The sequence below is a fragment of the Chrysochloris asiatica genome, unplaced genomic scaffold (genome assembly GCF_000296735.1).
Source record: "Chrysochloris asiatica unplaced genomic scaffold, ChrAsi1.0 scaffold00047, whole genome shotgun sequence".
Lineage (NCBI taxonomy): Eukaryota > Metazoa > Chordata > Mammalia > Afrosoricida > Chrysochloridae > Chrysochloris > Chrysochloris asiatica.
The window spans coordinates 17,765,928-17,771,604 of NW_006408565.1; the positions used below are offsets into that span (position 1 = coordinate 17,765,928).

The window sequence follows — 5,677 nt, forward strand, 5'->3', positions numbered from 1 at the left end:
CCTTGTTAATCCCATTTCAGGGAGGTTCAGAGAGGTAAAGTGACTTGCCTCAGGTCACACAGCTAGGAATTAGAAGTCAAGATATTTACCCCACCCCACCCCAATCCCGGAAAGTGCCAAAGGAGCTCTGGTAGAGAAGTAGCTCTGGTAGCGTAGTGAGTCGCAAGGTCAACAGTTTGAAACTACCAGCTGTTCCGTGGGAGAAAGATGAGGCTTTCTGCTCCCTTAGATTTACAGCCTTGGAAACCCTGTACAGGGTCGCTATGAGTCGGAACTGACTCTACAGCACATAACAACAACCGGAAAGTGCCACAGAAGTTGCCCCACCAAAATCCAAACCTACTGCTATCAAGTAGATCCCGACTCAGAGTAACCTTATAGGACAAAGCAAAACCACTCCATAGGGCTTCCGAGGATGTAAATCTTTCCAGAAGCTGACTCCTGAGGAGTTCAAACCTCCAACCTTTCACTAGCAGCCCAACACTTAATCCACGGTACCACTAGTGTTTCTTAACTGCTCCATAGGAGCGTTACCCTCTCAACAACATTGCCAACACTGATTTATCCCACTGCTAGAAAGCTGTATATAATCTTGCTGGCCTCTTGGAGCAACCCTGCAAAATCCATATTTTAACCCATATGACAGATGTGGAAACTGAGGCCCAGAGAAAGAAAGTGACTTATCCAGGACACATAGCAGTGCTGGGAATAAATCCTCAGTCTACTGCCCCCAGCTGCCCTCTACAAGTGAGTTCACTTCAAAAAAGAAGGAAAAAAAAAAAAACAAAAAAACCCCACAAGTCCAGCTCCTCTTGGGAAGCCGAGTCAGCATTCCTGTGGCCACACGGAGGTTTCTGAGCACTGGTTCCAAACCCAGTCTCTCACTCTCCCCTAATGTTCTCCTCCAGCTCTGGGTTTTGTATTAACAGCTCCAGTTGGAATTACTTCAAGGTGAGACCTCTTGGATACTATCCCTCGATTACAATGCGTCATCCCCAGACGTGGATACGAAACTGAACTTGGAATTCTGTACAGCTGAGTTCCAATCCCAGCTCCCCCAGGCAGCATGTGTCTTTGGGCAAATTACTTTCCATCTTCAAGATGAGTTCCTTTGCATATAAAGTGAGGAAGAATCACACCCAGCTTTGCAGAGGATGTTAGGCTTATACAAACCACAGGATAGAGGCATGCAGGGCCTGAGTTTGGTTTTGCCCTATTTCCAAGCTGAGACACCATGAGGCAAAAGAACAGGCAGAGAGGACAGGAGTCACTGCAGAAATAAATGCCCCAGGAGTGGTCCAGGCATGCAGCGCCAGGCTTCTGGCCAGGTTGGGTCTAGGATGGTAGGCGGTGACATGATTGTGGGCAAGGAGGGCACTGTGTCACCCTGCCCACATCAGGGAATGAGCATGGGTGCTGGGTTTACAGGGTTAGGTCAGTGACCTAACCCTCTAATCTTCATCTTACATTTTCTACTGAGATTAGAGATGTATGTCACCTATATTTTCTTTAGCACGGGCACTTGCTAATAAGCATTTTGCATGGATCAATTCGATCTAGTCCTCAGCCTCAGTAGGTACTATTGATATCCATAGCCTAAAAATGAGATACTGAGAGGGAACAGATCTCATCCAAAATTGCCCGGTTATGCTGCCTTCTCTATTGTTGGGTGCCATCGGGTCAACTCAGACTTATAGTGACACTTTAGCTGCTGAAACCCTATACAGGGTGGCAATGAGTCTATGAGTCCAGAACCAACTCCACGGCACTTAACTGGACAAAGTACAGGAAAGTACCATGGGATTGTCTAAACCGTAATCCTTATTGGGATTCTTGGTGTGGCATTGTAGGATCAGCACTGGACTATGAACCACAAGGTTGGTAGTTCAAACCCACTAGCCACTCCTCAGAAACCCCATACAGGGTTGCTATGAATAGGAACCAACTCCATGGCACATAACAATAACAATCTTTATGGGAGTAGCTCACCCAGTTTTCTTCCATGGAGCCATTGAGTGGGTTTGAACCACCAACTTTTTGATTAACATCTGGGTGCTTAACAGTTGTGCCACCATGGCTCCTTTTACCTTCTGTTAAAAAGCCCAGTGCCGTGGAGTCAATTCCAACTCATGGCAAACCTGTCAAACAAAATAGAGCTGTCCTACAGGGTTTCCTAGTGTGGTACTGTAGAATAAGCACTGAACTGCTAACTGCAAGGTCAATGGTTCAAACCCACTAGCTGCTCCTAGGAAACCATATACAGGGTTCACTATGAGTCAGAACAGACTCGACAGCACTTAACAACATAGGGTTTCCAAGGCTAAGGAGCTCTGGTAGTGTAGTGGTTACGAGTCAGGCTGCCAACCTCAAGGTCAGCAGTTCGAAACTACCAGCGGTTCCACAGGAGAAAGATGAGGCTTTCTGCTCCCGTAAAGATTTACCGCCTCGGAAACCCTGTACAGGGTCACTATGGGTCGGAACCGACTCCACAGTACTTAACAACAACAGTCTTTACAGAAGTAGACTGCCACATTGTTCTCCTTCAGGGTGGCTGGTGGGTTGAATCCTTTTTGGTTAACAGCTGAGTGTTTAACCACTGTTTAACCAGGCTTCTCCTCCTCTATTAGTGAGGACCGAACACTGGCCAGTGTTTTCGTTATTGCATTTTTATCTCTTGCCTTGTTCATTGCTTGATTTCAACCCTAAGATGTCCATTTTTAACCATCAATTTCAGAGCCTGAGAAACAACCAGTATTTGACTATCAGCTCCATGAAGTGTTCTTTTGTCTGTTTAATTCACGGCTGCATTTTCATACCTAAAACAGGCTTGGCACAAAGTTGGTGCTCAATAAATATTTGTTGGATGAAGTGTTTTGTTTTGTTTATTCCTGCTCTTAGTTCAATCCATTCTTCATAAAAGCCCTACATGAGAGCCATATTCCTCATTTTACAGATGGGATAACAGACAGAGAGAGGGATCAACACCCTGTCTCACTTCAAGGGAATGGAGTTGAAAGCTTTGCCCAAGTGTCTCTCTCTTCTGCTCTGAGAATTCAGAAGAGTTGAGTTCAGGAAGAAAAGTGAAGGCAGAGGCGCAAGATGAGCAGGGGCAAGAGATGGGGGCGTATGGGGCAGGATTAGGTGGGCACAGTATGTGGGAGGGCGGGTCTGAAGGATGGAAGGAGGGAGGCAGGGCTGCCCACAAGGATGAGCCAGAAGGAGAAACCAAGAGAATAGCACAGTGTCCTGACTAAGAAGGTTGCCGGATTTGGAGTCTGGGTTCCCACCACTTGCTTCACTTCACGAAGTCTCCGTTTTTCTGTTTGTAAAATGAGATGGTACACGTGAAGTGTTGGAGCAAGCGGCATTCAATAAGCATTGCCATCACTGAGGGGAGACACCAGTCCCGCCTCCTTGCTGGGTACATGAATTGGCAGCCCAGCCCACGAGGCTTCTCTGCGCTTTTCCCAGGCCCCAGAGACGGTGGCGAATAGTCCCCTCCTTTAATCCCAAGAGTTTTTCCCTTCACTCAGAGGTCTTTGTGCCGATCCCCTCCCCCCCCCCAAGTCCATTATGTGTTGAAAGAGGGTCAGAAAGGACAATGTTGAAGGAAGAAGGGCCTTTCCTCGGCTTCACCCCCACCCCCATTCCTGTGAACATGCATTTAACCCATTTCTGTCAAGGCGGGAACCAACCCTGGGCAGCAGACCTCAGCGCTCACACCACGAGGGGGCGACGGAACTGAGCCCCACACCCACCCTCATAGGCTCCCTCGGATTGGGGATACCAACACGCTTTTCCTCTTCCCGCCACGGCTTCCGCATCCGAGCGTCTCTCTCCCTCTACATCTCCTAGCTTTCACCCTTACTACTTTACTTTAGACCTCCCCCCCCTCCATACAAGGAGCTCTGGTAGCGTAGAGGTTACGAATCGGGCTGCGAACCTTAAGGTCAGCGGTTCGAAACTACCAGCCGCTCCGCGGGAGAAAGATGAGGCTTTCTACTCCCGTAAGGATTTACACCCTCGGAAACCCTGTACAGGGTCGCTATGGGTCAGAACCGACTCGACGGCCCTTAACAACAACAATACAGATCAGTAACCCTCCCTTGACAGCTGTGGACGCTGCTGGACGAAGGGCACAGCAGGGCACCAGGCGGGAGGCTGGGTTTGGACTACCTGATCTGCGACTGAGGGGGATTCATAGGAACTGCTCTCCCGCAGGGCTCCGGGGGCAAATGCCGAGGGTCCCAGCATCGGCCCTGGAGGTAGAGAAGACCCCGGGGCTGCTGAGTGGTCCCAAGCGCGGTCCCTTAGCTTGCTGCTCCGCGGGCGTCAAGTACAACCTCTAGTTTTGGTTCAGCGCGCCCGCCAGGGGCCTCAGATGCGCTCGAGGAGGGACGCTGGACAAGTGGTAGGGATCGCGCACGGGTTGCGGGAGCTGGAGGCACAGAAGCCCCTGCCCTGCTATTTGTATCAAACCTTGCCGCCACCCCAGGAGGGCCTGGCGACCCACCACCTACCCCGGGGATCCCGGGCAGCACCTGGTTCTTACTTGATCCGAGTTCACCAGCGAGGATCTGTTCTGATATAAGTGGCGTGGGATTAAGGTGCAACACTCAAGGCGAGGACAGGCGGGAGAGCGACACTGCCGGGCCGATTCCCCAGCGGACTTATAAAGGCGGCCGCCAGGCCTGAGCGCCCGGCCACCATCTCAGCCCCAGCCCACCCCCAACCCGGCCCGCCCCCGGCCCGCCCCCGACCAGAGCCCCATGCCCTTCGCGCCGCGGGCCAGGGCGCCCCCTGCCGGGAAGCGGTGAGGGCACCCCTAGGCCCGCTCGGCCCCCTCCAGAGGGCCTGGGCAGAGAACCAAGTGTTGGGGTCTCTCCTCCCCAATCCGGCAGAGCCCGATGTTCACCCCTCTTTCCCCCTACGCCACCCACCCAACTTTGCAGTCTGGCCCATTAATCCACAGTACCACACCAGGACTCCGCTAAAATATATAGAAAGCTTCAAAACCTCTACAAGAAAATGACAAATAATCCAATATAAAAATGGAAAGAAGACATGTTTGAATACTTCACCAAAGACATTCAGGTGGTCAACAAACATATAAAGAAATGCTCCTAATCAGTAGCCACTGGTGGCGGTGACTCATAACAACCCTGTAAATCAAGACTGTAAATCAGATGTTTTCTAGGGAGGAGCTACTGGTAGATTCGAACTGCTGGCCTTGAGATTAGTAGCCCAGCTGATAATCCACTATGATACCAGAGCTCTTTTCACTAGCCATTGTTGTTTTTAAGTGCTGTCAAGTAGGTTCTAACTCATGACGACCATATGTAGGGTTACTGAGGAGAGACTGGTTAGTTTGAACCACCAGCCTTGCGGTCCAGCACATTATTCTGCAGCACCACACCAGGAGTCCTCATCCGCCATTGTTGTTTTGAAATGCTGTTGAGTCGGTTCTGACCCATAGCAAACCTGTGTAGGGTTTTTGAGGAGCAGCTAGTGAGTTTGAACCACCAACCTTGCTGTTCAAACCGACTCTGCAGTCCAGCAAATTAACCCACAGAGCCACCCAGTACTCCCATTAAGCCATTGTTGTTGTTGTGAAGTGCCATAGCGACCCTGTATAGGGTTTCCGAGGAGCAGCTGGTGAGCTTGAACCACTGAACTT

General features: G+C 50.4%; 1 pseudogene; it reads left to right on the forward strand.

The window, feature by feature from the left end:
• Positions 1–4,235: 4,235 nt before the first annotated feature.
• LOC102815442 overlaps positions 4,236–5,677 on the forward strand; it is a 104,256-nt pseudogene continuing 102,814 nt past the window's right edge.